General features: G+C 42.2%; 1 pseudogene; it reads right to left on the bottom strand.

Annotated features, from left to right (window-relative positions):
* The window catches only part of LOC136610040 (alpha-1,4-N-acetylglucosaminyltransferase-like), a 28,560-nt pseudogene extending 19,416 nt beyond the window's left edge, over positions 1-9,144 (bottom strand).
* Positions 9,145-19,965: the final 10,821 nt, after the last annotated feature.

The following is a 19,965-nucleotide window of genomic DNA, read 5'->3' as shown; positions in this document are numbered from 1 at the left end:
ACAGAGGACATGACTGGAGAATTAGAAAAATACTACACAGCTCTATACAATTTACTCAGGGACTCTGAGTTGCCTCAGGATGCCACACTCAATTTCTTGAGCACCCTAAGACTCCCAGGACTGACCAAGGAAGATGCTTTTTCTCTCCTACGTCCGGTCACAGAGGAGGAGGTAGCTGAGGTGTTGGCTTCCATTCCTAATGGAAAGAGCCCAGGCCCTGATGGGCTCCCAATCCTTTATTACAACAAAGTTCGCAAACATACTAATCCCATTCCTAACCAAACTGTGTAACTCCCTCCTCTCTGCCGAAACAGTCCTTAGAGGCATACATCTCTTTAATTCCCAAAGAAGGAAAGGACCCGGATCAATGTAGTAAGTATTGTCCCATCTCACTTATAAATGCAGATATTAAATTATTAGCAAAGCTCTTTGCCCAAAGAATAGCCCCCTTTCTCCCTAAACTGATAAACCCTGACCAAGTGGGCTTCATCCCGGGCAGGGAGGGGAAATTTAATACAACTCGAGCAATCCACGTCATACACTATGCTAAATGTAACAAACTCCCGCTGGTTCTGATTTCCACGGACGCCGAAAAGGCCTTTGATAGGGTCGACTGGAATTACATGAGGTTTGGTTTCCCGCCTTCTTTCATCAGAGCCCTATTCTCTTTATACTCAAACCCGTGGGCCAGAATCCAGGTCAACGGCACACTGTCGAGACCCTTCTCTATTGGAAACGGAACCAGACAAGGTTGCCCTCTATCCCCCACCCTCTTCATCCTTGTGATGGAGACACTACTCCAAGAAATCAGGAAGAATCCGGATATTGAGGGCCTCAAGGTAGGGTACTCTACACACACCACAGCGGCCTTTGCGGACGACCTCTTGGTCCTCACCACTAACCCAAGAAAAGCTATTCTGGCTCTCATGGGTACATTTGACCTCTTCGTCAAACTGTCCAATTTTAAAATTAATTATGATAAATCAGAAGTGCTGAATGTCTCTGCCCCGTTCCATACCATTAGCAATCTTAAAAATCAATTTGCTTTTAGATGGCCTCCTTCATTCATCAAATACCTGGGCATCTTATTAACTGCCAATCCCTCTCACCTTTACGACGCCAACTACACCCCGCTGATTAAAAAGTTAAGAATCAACTCAAACAATTTAACCTGCCACTAATTTTATGGTTGGGTAGAAAGAATCGTATCTCCACATATATACTCCCACCCATCATCTATATCCTTCATTCAGTCCCAATAGAGATCCCTAGCTTTTTCTTTTCACAAGTACACAAACTGTTTAGAAATTTCATATGGGATGGGCATAAATCGCGCCAAGCGTTCTCTTATCTTATACAAAAACGCCCTCAAGGAGGCGCTGGTCTTCCGAATCTTCAGCTATATCATAAAGCGATTCACATAGTCAGGTGGATCTCCTTGATTGACAATGAGATTACCTCACCTACCCTCGGCTTAGAACGAACTATACTTGGTAGGAAAAATCAGGTCCTGCTCTGGGCATATGGGCCTCCTCTGGGAAAACATACTCCTCTCAGCCCTATCACAAAGAGTACAATCAGAGTACTTAGGTCAGTACGTATGGGGACAACTGAAGAAAAATCCCTACCCCCTATGATCCCAGCCTCCTTTATCCCAGCCATTCTAGTGAACAGACCACTTCAGGTAGAGGGGATCTGGGATAAACACAAGGACATCACAATTTACGACATTCTCAAAGGCCCTAAATTAACAAATCAGACGCAATTGGATACTGATTTTCCTCACTTTGCCGTTAACTTCCTTAGCAGAGCAGGTCTTTATCACTCCTTGAGGCGCTTCCAGACAACTAACGTATGCAACCTGAGGGACCCCCTCTGGTTCGAGACATACATCTCCCTCCCGTCCGAAGAAACTAGTCGGGAGTCTATACAAAGGCCTTCCCTTACAGATCTCTCCTGAGAGGCCCTAGTTTCTCAGGGAATGGGAGAGAGAGCTGGGACTCAACCTCAGCAGGGAGGAGACTCTTAAAGTACTGAAAAACTCACCCGGTTTCTCCAGATGCGTTAGAATTCAAGAGAACTCCTACAAGATCCTGACTAGGTGGTACAGGACCCCTGTTATAACATCAAAAACAACCCCTGCATCGTCAAACGTCTGTTGGAGATGCGAGGAAGAAAAGGGAGCCGCCCTACACATGTGATGGCAATGCTTAAAGATCAAACCCTTTTGGCAGTCAGTCACTAATTCTATTAATAAAATATGCCACACTTCCTTCTCCTTTAGACTGGAGGAGATCGTGATTTGGCTGCCCACTAGTCAATTTAATCCTTCAAACAAAAGCTTGCCGACAATTTTGTTGGCAGCGGCCATGCTCATGGTCCCGCTTTTCTGGAGAGAGAAGGAAGCCCCACAACTATCCCACTGGAGGGAAAGGGTCACACAAATATTTTGCTTTGAAGAGGTTCTGGCCCGGGAGTCGGGGACTAAGGACAATTTCACAACCCTCTGGAGGCCCTGGATCCAGTTTAAGGGAAACAGAAACATTTTAGACAATTAAATTTATTAGACGACTTTTCACCAGCTACAATGACCTGCCTCATTTTCCATGCCTGTTAATGAGTTTACAACTTGCTGTTCGTTTCCCCCATCTCCCCTCCCTTCCCCCCCCCCTGTCCACTGCCCTCCCCCCACCCGACAGCCCTACACCCCATTTCCCCTTCAAATATTTGCCAGTACAATGTTTTATGTGTTTGTATTCTACATGCATGTTTTATCCGGGTCCTGCGAGATCCGAATGTCCTTAATTGCTTTGGCAACTCTCTCTTATTCTTTCAATAAAAAGAAAATGTTTTTTAAAAAAGAAGCTGTTGGCGGATCTCAACTTGGTGGACCCATGAAGAGCACTCAATCCAGACACAAAGGATTTCTCCTTTTACTCCCTGGTTCATAAAAAATACTTGAGAATTGATTACATGTACATCACACACTCACTGTTGGATACAGTCTCCAAGCCTATTCTTTACTCAGATCACTCCCCTGTTTTCTTTAGATTGTCTATCTCCCCCAGGAGGAGGTCTGCATCCAACTGGTTACTAAACGATAATTTATTGAAAAACAAAAAAGATATTGAATATATACACAAGAGTCTACAGCATTATTTCAGGGAGAATGCTCTGGAGCCATACTACCACTCTATTCTGTGGGAGGCCCATAAGGCTGTAATAAGAGGTTTATTCATTGAACTGGGTGCAAGGAAGAGAAAAGAAAAAAGAGAGTGAAGATATATATATTCTTGAACAGATTAAGCATATAGAAACCTGCAACAAAACATTTTCACACCACCACGAAAAGGACCTTTTCAACCTGCGCATTAAATTAAAGGGGCTCCTCAACCAAAAACTGGAGAAGTACCTCTTCTTTGTAAGATATAAGCGCTATGCTTTCTTCGAGAAATGTGGTTAAAACCTTGCAGCCCTGATTAAGAATCAGAATACTAAAGGTATTTTATCCCCAAAGGTAAAAATAAAAAATGATGAACTACATTATATAACTTCGGACATATTCAAAATCTTTCATGCATATTATAACAATTTATATAATATCAAAGGTCCCATAGAGTCATTACCAGATAAATACCAAAGGATCTGCAACTTCCTGGACTCTGTTAATCTCCTTTGTATACCCACAAATCAATTGCAAATATTTCATAAACTGATTACTCCTCAAGAAGTGGGGGAAAGTATTCAGACAAGTCCAAATGGAAAAAGCCCAGATCTTGATGGTTTCGGGTCATTATATTACAAAATCTTCAAAGAAATCCTTTCCTTCATCTAATATAGTATTTCAATTCCATTAGCAAAGGAAACCCTTTCCAAAAAGAGGGGTTGACAGATCACGTGACTTTAATCCCCAAAGAGGGAAAGGATGCCACCTTATGTAGGAGCTATAGGCCCATATCATTATTAGTAATGACGTTAAGCTGTGCACTAAGATTCTAGCTAACAGAATGAAACCAATTTTACCTAGTCTAATCAACCTAGAACAGAATGGCTTCATACCAAACAGAGAAACAAAAGACACACCTAAATTATTCAACTTATTGCATTTAGCTCAATTTAACAAATCGCCATTAGCCCTTCTCACCACTGATGCAGAGACGGCTTTTAATAGGGTGGATTGGTCGTTCCTCAAAATGGCTCCAAAAATTTGGCTTCCCAGATTTATTTATAGATAAGATTATGGCCTTGATAAGATTATGGCCTTGTACACCCTTCCCTCTGCCAGAATTTTAAAAAACTTTGAACCCTCCCTCGCAGTCCAGATCCCAAACTGAACTAGACAGGATTGCTTGTACTTACTATGGAGACGCTCCTGGGGAAAATTAGGCAGAATAGCAAAATCATTGGTATGAAATGCAGCTTTAAAACAGCTTTATACACAGATCATATGCTGCTTTTTCTCCCAGAGCCTAAAAACTCAATCCTTCCCATTTTGCAAGAGTTTTGAAATTTCAGTCAAATACCTAGCTTTAAATTAAACCTAAATCAGAACTGCTAAATATAAATGTAGAGACGGGCTCTGGGACAGAAGATTCCAAAATTTTACCATTTAAAAATACGAGTAAATGAATTACTTATCTAGGGGCAAGAATATCCCCAAACCTCACAGATCTTTACAACTTAAATTTGTATCCCTGTTTACAAGAATGTAAAGATTCCAGCAGCACAACCACCATACCATGCTCTGCAGGGAAGTCATCTGGGGTGCTTGCTTGCCGTCAGAATCCTGACTCCAAGGACGACTCAAAGTACCATAAGTAGAGAATTGTTTAACAAGTAGCACGTGGGAATCCTCCTTGATTAAAAAATTACATCATTAGATGTGTCTTTATTGTGTTCATTACAAAGCGACCCCTATACCCCTCTGATGGAAATTTTGTACCCCTGATGAAGAATATTGAAAAAGATCTAATTTCTTGGAGCTCTCTGCCCATCTCATGGTTCAGCAGGAAGAATCTACTTAAAATGATATGCTTGCCATAATTTCTGTATTTACTGCAAACCCTGTCAAGAGAAATCCAACATAACTTCTTTACCAAGTTGAAATGCCTAATAGCAAAATTCATCTGGCAGGGGAAGGGTCATAGAGTTAAGCAAGCATCCCTTATAAAAGAAAAAAGATCAGGTGGCTTCAGCCTCTCAGATTTCAAAATATAGGATGACTTCACACCTGAACCGTCTGGTTGATCTGACCCACCAATCAGAATCCAAATTATGGGTGGAGCTGGAACGTTTTTCTCTACATGGTAATCAGAAACCTCTACTATGGGCCACTCAATACAATAAAATCAAACTCAAAGAGATTTAAAACCTCTTCACCCAACTAACCTTCAATATATGGCATAAAACTAATAAAAAACACAAACCCATACCCCAGATAAGTGACTTTGCTCTCCTCCTCCCACTAATCCCCAATGAATTTAGAGCACTCAAACAAAAAATTACACAAGAGACTAACCTATTTTTATCGTCTGGGGGAGACCTTCCTCAAACACAAAGACCTACGCATTATTAGGGACGGATTTATAATTCACTCTCCAGACATTATTGGCACAGACCTGAACTTTCTATTCCACAAACTATTGTGGAAGCCCATACCTGTTAAAAATGCAATTTCTAAAACATATAGAGCCCTGACGCAGAACGATCAGCAACCTACCTTTATCCACCAATGGGAGACAGAATTAAATACTATTTTCTCTGCAGTCGAGATAAAGAAAATCCTACAGAACTCACATTCGGCATAGTCTTCCTCTGGGTTTCAAGAACTAAATTATAAAATTGTATCTAGGTGGTACAAAACCCCGGTATTACTTAACAAAATACATCCAGATTATCCCCCCCCCCCCCCCCCCCCCCCCTCTGTTGGAGATGCTTAAACAATAATAAGACCACTTTGGGAGGAAATACAAAGATTACTCTGCCTCAAAACTAATATTACTCTCTCCTCCCTCTCTTTTTGAACTTGGATACATTTGGCTCTTTAATGAAGAACAAATCAATTTTCTTATGTCTTATAAATGCAGCTAAAATCTTGATCCCTAGATATTGAAGAGATAGTACAACCCCCTGTGCCCTAGAATGGTATGACGAGATGAATACTATGTGCTTCCTTGAAAAGATCAACAATAGACAAGAAGGGGATCTTTTATATCCACTGTATATATATATATATATATATATATATATATATATATACATATATATATACATATATATACACACACATATTTAATACATACAGTAGACGCCATTCCTGGGATAGGCTTTCTACTAGTATGTACACAATTCCCTAAATAGTATACATGCATCTACCATTCCTTACCTTCTCATACCAGGGCAGAAATGGTGTGTCTGCAAATAATTTCTCCAATCGCAGAGGGAAGAAGTAGATATTCTGGTAGGATGAGAGGGATGGGAAGCGTTCTCGGGCTTTCTTCTCATCCTTCTCGGGCTGCTGATTCAATTGAGCACAACACTAAGGGTGGTTCGTCCATTCTATCTGTGGTCTCCACAAATAATATACCGTTTCCTTGCCGAAGAACAGCACTTGGGATTACATTGTAGGATCTGAATATTTGCTTTGCTGTGTCCGACAAATCATCTTTACAGGTGAAGAAACTCATTACGCAGGCGCTTTTTTCGTCTAAAATGGTCATGAAGCCTAGGACTGCCAATAACAGCAGAAACAAGAAAATCTTTAATTGGTTCAACACAGTTGCCATGTCCAATGACTAAGCTGTGGAAGAAGAAAGTGAATACATTAGCATAAATATGATTAAAACCATGTAAAAACAGCTATTAGCTTCCAATCTATGCAGAATTCAATGTATTTATACTACAAAATAGACTAAGGCCTCATGTACATAGCAGAGACGTGTGCACGGAGCCTGTGTTCTTGTAGGGAGCCAGTCACCACCTATCAGCACCAAAAACCACGTCATGGTGCTCAGGGGGCAGGTTCCCAGAAGTCTGGATCTGTTTTTACTTGCCTTGTTCTCTGTTCTCACCCCCAAACATCAGCACACTTAATCTCTATGGGAAATAACAGACGTAAGAGGGAAAATAAAAGCATATTTCCTGGAAAAGAGCCACAAATGCAGTACCTGATAAGCTGCAGAGCAGGCGCAATCGCCGATGAGCAGGCACAATCGCCATGAGGCCGGCATAATCGCCGTAGGGTAGGCACAATCGCCGTAGACTGTAACAAAAGGCAGCGAGCCAGACTATAAACTGGAGGAGCTAAATTGTCCACTGCAGACTTATATGCAGCTACCCACTCAACCCAGCCCAGATTGGGGAGGAGCGACTGCATGCAACTAAATCTGCAATGTGAACGATATTATAGAGGCCAGCCAATCTCTATGGGAACACACATGCACAGCCTGCAGTTTTGAATCTGATGCAATCATTGCTGGTGTGCTGGCTTTAGGAGGTGACAGTGCGAGAATGGGGAGGCACCTCTAGTTTAATAATCATCACCCTGTAATTTAAAAGAAAACGCTTTGTTTCTGTGTGCCATACTACATATCTTACCATACTGAGGCACAATACAGCTGCACACCAATTGTAGTACAGAGCTACATTATAAAGGGAACCTGTTGCAAGCTCTCAGGGTAGGGCTTATATTTCAAGCACCGCCCCCGAAAATAAGGGTAGCAGCCTGTGTTTAACGCTGCCAACGTACCAAGTTGGGGTGTGTTTTAGTAGTGCTTAAACTGCTGCCCATTCATTTCAATGGGCAACACAGGGATGAAAATCACCAAAAATAGAACATATATCACTTTCAAAGGACAGCATTGAAATGTGTGTGAGCAGCCCCACTGAAATGAATGGGAGCATTGTACAGCATTTAACACAGCGCTGAGAACGCAGCGCTAAATGCTGTACAAAAACGCCTGTGTGAGGGAGGCCTTATGGCACATTCACAGGTTGCTGATTTGCTGCAGAATTGGTCATGGATTCTGCAGCAGATTTCACCCCTTAAATTTGAATTCAATTGAAAAGGTAAAATCTTCTGCAAATCAGCGCCAAAATATACAACAAAATCTGCGGTAAATCAGCTACGCGTTTCAGTTCTGGTATTTTCAGCTTGCTTGGCGGTGTTTATAACTGTGCAGAAAACGAAGTCAAACACTGTCATGAACGCAAGTCAACGCGGCTGAAAACGCATTAAAAAAAACGCAGCCATTTTACAAGCGCATGTAGGAGAGTGGCCTATAGCTTATACCTGTATCTCAGAAAGATAGAAGCCCACCCTGTACTGTACACGTCTGCACATAGTGTATATGTTCATTTCTAGGCAATTAGCAACTATTTAGAAAACAACTTTAACAGCTACAGCTTCAGATGAAGAAACGAAAAATGATGGACTGTGGCCTAGAAAAGTCACCACGAAACCAGAGATCCAGATAAAAATGGTAGTTTCAAAGGAAACTGTGGAGAACAACAGCCAGACAAGTCTTAGGGCTTTTTCAGATGACCGTATTTGTGCTCACTTTTGCAATGCACAGAAAACAGAACCCATTCATGTCAATGAGTTAGTTTTCAGAAAAGTGTTTGGCACACGCATTTTCAGAAAGAGAGAACATGACCTATGTGGTCCTGTTCTCTCTTTCTGTGTATTATTCAGCAAAGGCCCCCATAGACGTCTATGGAAAGAACGCAAATACGAGTGCAGATGCACAACACGCTGTGCAAATCCATGAAAAACAGAACACATCTGGACCTCATTAGGCTAAATAGCAGTTTGAATCAGGGAAGGGTGTTTTGCGCGGGCATGTAAACAGGCCCTGCATGTGCCAAAAATTCAGTACTATGCGCCAATATGTACACTAATCTCTCTCGTTGATGACACAAATGCATTACGCTGATGCGTGTACAATTGCACATATGGTCATCTGCATAAGCCCTTATACTGCAACAACCCAGATATCTATATGAGTAGTAAAGCAGGTACTCACCGAAGAAACTTCTGCTGTCTTCAAACTACAGCAGGTGTTGAACCTACACACTTGTGTCTGTCTGAATTTATGTCATCATGTACTCACACGGCACAAACACACCAGAGTTGCTACCTTTCTTATCTATAGATATATAATAAAGTCATATTAGTGCCTGCCCTTTCTCAATATAGCGTATGCAAATGAATACACACCCTGTTGGCTGATATTACATTTATGTTAGGAAACTCCATTCAGCACAGATATGGCAGAAAATGCCAGAATAAAAGGTGCTGTATGCAGGACCTTCTCATCCGATAAAATGCTGTACAGCTGAACGGAGACCAAATGGACACCATTAAACTCAGTCCTTCGCCATAAGACAGACCCGTTCAGTCAGAGGATTCCCCTTTCCTGTTCCCATAACAGAACAGGAAACTGAAACCCAAATGCAGATGTAAAAGCAGCCCAAGGTCTCACTAACACGATCGTTGTTTTGCACGCGCATATGTGTGTGCAAAACAGCGCTGCACGGATGTGCCAAAAAAGCACGTGAGCAAAGCTCAATGCCCATTGCTTTCAATGGGGCTACCACTGCTGCCGGCGCCCCATTGAGAGCAGTGGGATGTCAGCAACCCCTGTAGTGATTTTTCGGAGAAGGGCTTTAAATATAAGCCCTTCCCTGAAAATCATCCCTAGCTGCTGCATATATATATATATATATATATATATATATATATATATATATATATATATACACTACCGTTCAAAAGTTTGGGGTCACCCAAACAATTTTGTGTTTTCCATGAAAAGTCACACTTATTCACCACCATGCGTTGTGAAATGAAGAGAAAATAGAGTCAAGACATTGACAAGGTTAGAAATAATGATTTGTATTTGAAATAACATTGTTTTTACATCAACCTTTGCTTTCGTCAAAGAATCCTCCTTTTGCAGCAATTACAGCATTGCACACCTTTGACATTCTAGCTGTTAATTTGTTGAGGTAAGCTTGTGAAATTGCACCCCACGCTTCTAGAAGCATCTCCCACAAGTTGGATTGGTTGGATGGGCACTTCTGGCGTACCATACGGTCAAGCTGCTCCCACAACAGCTCAATGGGGTTCAGATCTGGTGACTGCGCTGGCCACTCCATTACCGATAGAATACCAGCTGCCTGCTTCTGCTGTAAATAGTTCTTGCACAATTTGGAGGTGTGTTTAGGGTCATTGTCCTGTTGTAGGATGAAATTGGTTCCAATCAAGCGCTGTCCACTGGGTATGGCATGGCGTTGCAAAATGGAGTGATAGCCTTCCTTATTCAGAATCCCTTTTACCCTGTACAAATCTCCCACCTTACCAGCACCAAAGCAACCCCAGACCATCACATTACCTCCACCATGCTTAACAGATGGCGTCAGGCATTCTTCCAGCATCTTTTCATTTGTTCTGCGTCTCACAAACGTTCTTCTTTGTGATCCAAACACCTCAAACTTGGATTCATCCGTCCACAACACTTTTTTCCAGTCTTCCTCTGTCCAATGTCTGTGTTCTTTTGCCCATCTTAATCTTTTTCTTTTATTGGCCAGTCTCAGATATGGCTTTTTCTTTGCCACTCTGCCCTGAAGCCCAAAATCCCGCAGCCGCCTCTTCACTGTAGATGTTGACACTGGTGTTTTGCGGGTACTATTTAATGAAGATGCCAGTTGGGTACCTGTGAGGCGTCTGTTTCTCAAACTAGAGACTCTAATGTGCTTATCTTCTTGCTTAGTTGTGCAACGCGGCCTCCCACTTCTTTTTCTACTCTGGTTAGAGCCTGTTTGTGCTGTCCTCTGAAGGGAGTAGTACACACCGTTGTAGGAAATCTTCAATTTCTTAGCAATTTCTTGCATGGAATAGCCTTCATTTCTAAGAACAAGAATAGACTGTCGAGTTTCAGATGAAAGTTCTCTTTTTCTGGCCATTTTGAGCGTTTAATTGACCCCACAAATGTGATGCTCCAGAAACTCAATCTGCTCACAGGAAAGTCAGTTTTGTAGCTTCTGTAACGAGCTAGACTGTTTTCAGATGTGTGAACATGATTGCACAAGGGTTTTCTAATCATCAATTAGCCTTCTGAGCCAATGAGCAAACACATTGTACCATTAGAACACTGGAGTGATAGTTGCTGGAAATGGGCCTCTATTCACCTTTGTAGATTTTGCACAAAAAAACAGGCATTTGCAGCTAGAATAGTCATTTACCACATTAGCAATGTATAGAGTGCATTTGTTTAAAGTTAGGACTAGTTTAAAGTTATCTTCATTGAAAAGTACAGTGCTTTTCCTTCAAAAATAAGGACATTTCAATGTGACCTCAAACTTTTGAACGGTAGTGTATATGTGTATATATATATATATATATATATACACACATATATATACATATACACACACACTCACCTCTCCGCCAATGTCAGGGCTCGGTGCGTCTAGCCACTTGGCTCGCCGGCACTGTACTGAAGCTCTTTCAGTGGCGGGGATTTAAAATCCCCACCTCCTGAAAGGGCTGTGTCTGATTGGCTGAGCACTCAGGCAATCCCAGGCAGTGCTTAGCCATTCATTGAACGACAGCTTAACGCTGCCTGTGATTGGTTACAGCGCTCATCCTATCACAGGCAGCGCTCAGCCATTCATTAAATTCAAATCAAGCTGCCCATAGGGAAACATGGGCGTTTGCAACTGAATTAAAGCATGTGGATTTCATTTGCGGACCTTTTGTTCTGAAAAACAAATAGCAGCATGCTCCATTTTTAAGTGCGGTTCCCGCACGGATGGCTTCCATTGAAGTGCTTCAGCCATACCTGGTGAAGTGAAATACCAAGGCCTGATATAAAAAGTAGTGATCTACCTTATTTAGATCGCTACCTATAATGCCTATGTAATTTACAAAAGTCCTAGGGAGCAGCTTTTTGAGCACCTTCTGTTTGAGACCACTGTACGTATGCAAGCTTGCGAGTTTGAGAAGGTGCAAAGGTCCATAGAGCGCCACAACCCTTCCATTGAGGTTAATAAATACCTCCAAAAAAGTGTCGGGTTTACAACAAGCTAGATAGGAGAAGGGATACACGGTTTTATTGTCCCATGTGCCCATTCCAACCAGGCCTCTGTAATTATCCCTCTTTTGAGACATATCACATTGTTTCACATTAATAATTTTATGTAAGATTTAGGGAATGCCAAAAGAAGAGGTTGGGGGGGGGGGGGGGCTTAAGGGAATCAATTAAAAAAAAAATTCTGCACAAGTGTGCAATGGGGCCTGAAATTTATTCAGCTGTGCCCTGAAAGCCAATGGATGTTCCCTCCATTATAGGCATAGCCATGTGTCCTGTAAGCAAACTGGGGACACAAACACAGGTATTCATTTTGGTGTGCGAATTCTCATTTTCATGTGCACTATAGAAAAGAAAAACTGCCTTTAAAATGACATGTTTGCAAATATGTGAAATTTTATTTTTTTCTCTTCTAAATTGCATTAACTCCTGAAAAAAAAATGTGGAGTCAAAATACTCATAACACCCCTCATTGAATACATTAAGAATGTATTTTTTTTTAAATGCAGTAATTTTGTGGGGGTATCTAGCACTCTGACACCTATGAGCCTATGCAATCTTAGCTTGGTGTAGGAAAACAAAATGTTCCTCCAAATTGTAACAGTCAATGTTAAACTTGTATGTCTCCTAAATTGCTAAAAAAACTAAAGTTTTTCAAATATGCATCCAGAAAAAAGTAAACAGATGGAAATATATATCTTATCAAAAATGTGTACGGTATGTTTGCACATATGCTTGAAAATGCATGCTTTTGCATATGTTTTTGCAAAAAAAGAACCATTGCCTGCTAAGTAAACAGTGTACAAAAGATAAACCTCTATACTCATCTAAATAAGCTAAAGACCATCAGTAGATAGTCAGGCGGACGAGCTATTTTCTCCTCTATTATAGCTGTGTAACAGAAGCCTCTAATTGTTAGCAATAATGTATAATGTGAAAGGAGTTTCTGTCCCCCCAAAACAGCATGTGTGATATAGGCCATCACATAGGAAGTTCTTGTAGTGACCCCCTTCAGAGAACATTAAGGTTAGAAATTCTCAAGTGGGTCACTACGAGAACAACTGAACCAAGTGAAGGTAATTTTTCAGATCAAACCAGGTAATGAAACAAGGTAAGGCTACTATATATATATATATATATATATATATATATATATATATATATATATATATATATACTAGCTGATATACCCAGCTTCGCCCGAGTTAATTTGGTACTGGTGTTTATCTGGTGTTCACACAGAAAATCTTATAAAGTCATGGGTACTTTAGAGATACCGGAAAAACATATGTTCACCATTTTGCATAGTTCTCTGCGTTACCCAGGAAACACCACGGGGAGGTAACCATGCGACATTTCCTTTATATAAAATGACATCAGGAAGTGAGAGAATTAGATTCCATACGTAAAATTTGGACGCTAATTCTTTTGCGCATAGAATTGAATAATCGAGTTGGGACCCATTAGCTTTTCCTATTTATGACATAATCAATGCTCGTGCCAAATTTCAAGTTTCTATGACACCAGAAAGTGAGAAAATTACATTCCGTGCGTAAAATTTGGACGCTAATTCTTTTGCGGCAGAATTGAATAATGGAGTTGGGACCCATTATCTTTTCCTATTTATGACATAATCTATGCTCGTGCCAAATATCACGTTTCTATGACACCGGAAAGTGAGAAAATTACATTTCGGACATAAAATTTGGACGCTAATTCTTTTGCGCATAGAATTGAATAATCGAGTTGGGACCCATTAGCTTTTCCTATTTATGACATAATCAATGCTCGTGCCAAATTTCAAGTTTCTATGACACCAGAAAGTGAGAAAATTGCATTCCGTGCATAAAATTTGGACGCTAATTATTTTGCGCTAGAATTGAATAATGGAGTTGGGACCCATTAGCTTTTCCTATTTATGACATAATCAATGCCCGCTACAAATTTCATGTTTCTATGACACCAAGAAGTAAGAGAATTAGATTCCGTACGTAAAATTTGGACGCTAATTCTTTTGCGCATAGAATTGAATAATCGAGTTGGGACCCATTAGCTTTTCCTATTTATGGTATAATCAATGTTCCTGCCAAATTTCAAGTTTCTATGACACCGGAAAGTGAGAAAATTACATTCCGTACGTAAAATTTGGACGCTAATTTTTTGCGCATAGAATTAAGTAATCGAGTTGGGACCCATTAGCTTTTACTATTTATGATATATTCAATGCTTGTGCCAAATTTCGAGTATCTATGACATTGGGAAGTGAGAGAATTAGATTCCGTACGTAAAATTTGGACGCTAATTCTTTTGTGCATAGAATTAAATAATCTAATTGGGACCCATTACCTTTTCCTATTTATGTCATATTTAATGCCCATGCCAAATTTTAAGTTTCTATGACATTGGGAAGTGATAGATTTAGATTCCGTACGTAACATTTTGACGCTAATTCTTTTGCGCAAGAATTGAATAATCGAGGTGGGACCCAATTACTTTTCCTATATTGGAGATAATCTATGCTTGTGCCAAAATTCATGTTTCTACGACATTGGGAAGTTGGAGAACTTTTGGCGAGTCAGTCAGTCAGTCAGTCAGTCAGTGAGGGCTTTCCTCTTTATATATATATATATACTGTATGTATGTATATATATATATATATATATATATATATATATATATATATATATATATATATATATATATATACATACATACAAACACGGGGGGGCTAACTACTTAAATAAAAATCAGGGGACTGCTTCTTTAATGTACACACTAAACACGTATTAAAATATGAAGTGAGCATTCCCTAGCTTAAAATGACACTGTAGTATTAGCATACTCGATGGTGCTTGTTACTCGTTACTCGTTCATCTCTAGTTGCAACATATCACAGGAAAATGCTCTTTTCTCCACTTATTCCAGCTCCTTTCCCCCTCTTTTCCCTCCTCCTCACCCATCCAAAAAAAAAAAAAAACGAATGGTTGAATAAGAACCTGTCAATAGACATCTTTCGGGATTACCTGAATGAGAGAGAATCAGACAGCCCAAAAAAGATACTGTGTAGTACCCCAGAGATGGGTATTACGGCACATGCTGTGTCGACTATATCCTTACGATCAGGTCTTAATGCGATGTTTACTGAGTGTGAAAAGCTATGATGTTATTGTTCATATTCTTCACTGAATTGTGTATATATGCCTTTAAATTGTGTAAGGCCTTAATTTATTAAATCGTGTTTGTTACAGTCACAGGGCCCTTGACATCATAATGATTGATCATGGAGGGGAGAGCACACTGTTAATTGGTAAACGCCACTGTGTGAATGCAACCTCATAGGTGATAAAACACTAGATGTCCGTATCAAAAGTTCATGTTAAATGTCCTATAGTTTAAGCATCAGATAAGCATTAGCTAGAGACTTACCATTTCTGCCGGCTGGGTGGACAATTTAATTATCAATACCTTCTATATTCTTCTAAATGAGCCACAGACCACAAGTGTCAGAGAATTGGGGTCCCGGTACTGGTAGTCCCTAAAGCTGCCTGCAACCCCTGTCCCTACCTACTTGCCCCCCTGGGCTAGGCCCCAGGGCGACATCTGGGCGATGGTCCCTATACTCTCTAGGGAAGCGGGGGAAGGGGTCAGACTTACAAACAGATACAGAGACAAACACACACAGAGGCAAGTCAGGAAGTCCAGGTCAGCAACAGGGGGAATATGCAGTACGAGGGATCAGGCGAGGACAAAGTTGGGTCCAAAAGCAGAGAGTCACAACGGGGAATCAAATCAGAATAACGTGGGTGTAGTCTGGAGACAAGCATACACTGGCAGAGTTAGGAGAAAACGTTTAAATGCTGTTATAACTCCCGCCCCAGCAGCTGATTGGGGCAGGGAGCCTGACAGCAGCAAGACCCAGACATAAGGCAGCAAGTGCAGAGACCCAGACATCCAGCAGCAAGTGCAGAGCATTCTAATTAGGGGATCATGTCAGCAGGGACGGCATCCGCTGCATCCCCAACAACCCGATTACCGTGGCGCCGCCCCCTGAGCACAGGAGCGCGCGCCTGGAGCTGGCGTCTGGGACCCCAGTGGCCAAGAGAGGTCACCAGCACCGGGCCTCCCCTGCGCCGCAACTCGGCTGCCCGGGTAATAGGAACAGAGGTGCGGGCACAGAGGCCCCGGGAGCCGTTGGTCCTGACAATAAGTATACAATCAGGAGGATGAACTGTGATCTCCTCTATTATAACTATGTGACAGGAGCCCTCTGATCATCTTCAGCAACTTAGATATGACTGTCTATGTCATGTAATAGCAATACATAGACTGAGAAACTGACCAGAAACTGAACACACAAACCCAAATAAATCTGACCTTTTCAGAATTGACCATCTGAGGAAATAGAGGCTAGGAGTTTCGAAGGGAGTGCAATAACTATCTGAGGTAATGCTATACTAGGTGATTTATTATACTAAGGGGGATAGCTACATAACGAGTGAAAAAAAAATCTGAGTGGCCCTTTAATAAAAGTTATATAGTACATTATATGTACCCAAAAATGGTGTCAAAAAAATATACAACTCGACATGCTAAAAGCAAGTCCTCATTAGGCTATGTTGATGGACAAATAAAAATGTTAGAGCTTTTGAAAAGTGAAAATCCCCAAAAATTGTAGTACTATTAATTTTCTTGAATTGCCTTAACAGGGTTTTCCAGACCACGTCCGATGTCAGTGCCAGGATACACAGCGATCAAAGCTGAAGCCGCTGCTCCAATTCCTATACACTGGCTGGTGCTTGTAATTGCTGGCACAGCTCTAATTGGCACTGGCAGTGTGCCATACCTGGGCAACTCCTTTCAACTATCTTTTGCAAATCAAAAGTTGGTCCCGTAAATCACTCACCAATCTGCGGTCTTTATCATTTTTCCTGAGATCAAATAATAATTCAGCAGGAAATGATTAAGAGTAATGAGCAAACAGGTTCTACAAGTTCATGTTCTGTAATAAGCTGACAAACAAAACTCAAGGCGAAGCATTTAACCTGCTACATACTTGATAGATTTTATACTTATTTTCTGTTGCCTCTTGTGAGTTTATGAACAAAGCCCCTTGTGTTCATTTTAATTTGCGGTGTTAGGCCGGCTTCACATGGATGTATTTGTGCACAAAATTTACAAGAACAACACGGAGAGAACAGAATCCATTCCTTTCAATGCTTTTGTGCACATTTCTGTATTTTATGCACGGATTTTGGCCATGCAAAAAAACCATAAAATTTGTTCTATTTTTCAGCGTATTTGTGCACTGAAGGGCACTGCAGAAGTTAATGGGGGTACACAAATGTGCGTGCAATGCACAAGCAGATGCGTGAAACACTGCGTAATTCCGCTGGAAAATGAACACTACTGGAACTAATTAGACAAATTAGCTGATACAATCAGTTGTCTATGTGTCCAGCACACAAATGAACATGTCCTATGGGCAGATAACGTACAGTAGAGTACATTGGAATCTAATGCATCAGATCACAGCGTTTATCGCCCGACCGTTAAAACGACGGGCCGATATACGCTCATGTGAAAGAGCCCTTAGGGTGCGGGCAGACGAGCGCATAAGCGGCGCGTTTTTGCGACCAAACGTATATACGTGACCATCTGAGGCAATGGCTTCGAATGTATTCGTTCACATGGGCGATTTTACGGCGCGTAAAAACGGCAATTCGAAAAAAAACGGAACATATGCGACCGAAATACGCGCCAACGCATATTCGATCGCCAAAAAGACTGTTTGCAAAGTAGGAACAAACGAAAATACGCTTTCTAGCTCTGGTCGTGATCGGTGAAAAACGATCGCTCGGGCGATTATACGTTGCGCTCGTGCGAACGTAAATACGCCTATGCTCGTCTGCCCGCACCCTTACACTGCGTTGCTGTGTTCTTAAACAAGTAGATTGGAGTCAGAGTATTCCAATCATCATTTGTGGAACCTCAAGTCCCCCGATGCAGAGCAATGAAGATCTCTCTAATTCATATGCGCTTACACCGCCCGTTGTATTTTATGGGGCTGGTGACAGCATCGGTTTCCTCATTGAAAACAAAGAGAGACAGTCCAGTCCCTTGTGTGGAATTAGCCTATAAAGGGGAACATATAAGGAAATAACAGTTTCCCTGTGAACACACAAGTGCAAACAAAAAAAAATAACAAAGTAACAATGGATGATTCTTAATAGAGATGAGCGAATGTACTCGTCCGAGCTTGATACTCGTTCGAGTATTAGCGTGCTCGAGATGCTCGTTTGTCGTGACGAGTACCACGCGATGTTCGAGTTACTTTCACTTTCATCTCTGAGACGTTAGCGCGCTTTTCTGGCCAATACAAAGACAGGGAAGGCATTACAACTTCCCCCTGCGACGTTCAAGCCCTATACCACCCCCCTGCAGTGAGTGGCTGGCGAGATCAGGTGTCACCCGAGTATAAAAATCGGCCCCTCCTGCGGCTCGCCACAGATGCATTCTGACATAGAGGAGGGAAAGTGCTGTCTTGGTGGAGCTGCTATAGGGAGAGCGTTAGGAGTATTTTAGGCTTCAAGAACCCCAACGGTCCTTCTTAGGGCCACATCTAACCGTGTGCAGTACTGTGGAGGCTGCTTTTTGCAGTGTTGCACTTTTTTTTTTTTTGGTATATCGGCCGTGCAGAGCATTGCGCCCTGCAGTAATACTCGAGGGCCAGAAGTGGTGGTTAGGCAGGGACAGAAGACATATTGATTGAATATAGGCAGTGGGCCTTTGCAAAAACATTTGGGGAAAAAAATTTATTTGGGCTGCCTGTGACTGTCCTCAGTGTTCTGAGTCTCTGCTGGGTGTAGTAGTCCTCCAAATTCATACACAGCCAGCTAAGTGCTACAGCAGGCTTGCGCAAAATTATTTCCTGGCTCTGTCTGGGCTGTTAAATCACCGCTGTATTGCAATCCACAGTGCAACACTCTGCAGTTATTTGACATACTCCAGGGCTAGTAGCGGTGAGGCACGGACAGAAGACATATTGATTGAATATAGGCAGTGGGCCTTTGCAAAAACATTTGGGGAAAAAAATCTATTTGGGCTGCCTGTGACTGTCCTCAGTGTACTGGGTCTGTGCTGGGTGTAGTAGTCCTCCAAATTCATACGCAGCCAGCTAAGTGTTACAGCAGGCTTGCGCAAACTTGTTTCCTGGCATTCCATAAGCGAAGTCAGCCTCCAACCACAGGCCAATAAGCGGCACATTTAATTACAGCGTTCTGTTTCTGCACTACTGGTAATACACCATGCTGAGGGGTAGGGGTAGGCTTATAGGACGTGGACGCGGGCGAGGACGCGGAGACCCAAGTCAGGGTGTGGGCACAAGCCGAGCCAGTGCGGTGGCCAGGGGTAGAGGCAGGGCCAGACCGAATAATCCACCAACTGTTTCCCAAAGCGCCCCCTCGCGCCATGCCACCCTGCAGAGGTCAAGGTGCTCAACGGTGTGGCAGTTTTTCACAGAGACGCCTGACGACCGACGAACAGTGGTGTGCAACCTTTGTCGCGCCAAGATCAGCTGGGGAGCCACCACCACCAGCATGCGCAGGCATATGATGGCCAAGCACCCCACAAGGTGGGACGAAGGCCGTTCACCGACTCCGGTTTGCACCACTGCCTCTCCCCCTGTGCCCCAACCTGCCACTGAGATCCAACCCCCCTCTGAGGACACAGGCAGTACCGTCTCCTGGCCTGCACCCACACCCTCACCTCCGCTGTCCTCGGCCCCATCCAGCAATGTCTCTCAGCGCAGCGTCCAGACGTCGCTAGCGCCACTGTTTGAGCGCGAGCGCAATTACGCCGCCACGCACCCGCACGC

This window comes from Eleutherodactylus coqui, chromosome 1 (assembly GCF_035609145.1).
Source record: "Eleutherodactylus coqui strain aEleCoq1 chromosome 1, aEleCoq1.hap1, whole genome shotgun sequence".
In the NCBI taxonomy this organism is placed as follows: Eukaryota; Metazoa; Chordata; class Amphibia; order Anura; family Eleutherodactylidae; genus Eleutherodactylus; species Eleutherodactylus coqui.
The sequence above is the reverse complement of the archived record's forward strand: the minus strand, read 5'-3'. Positions and strand labels throughout refer to the sequence as shown.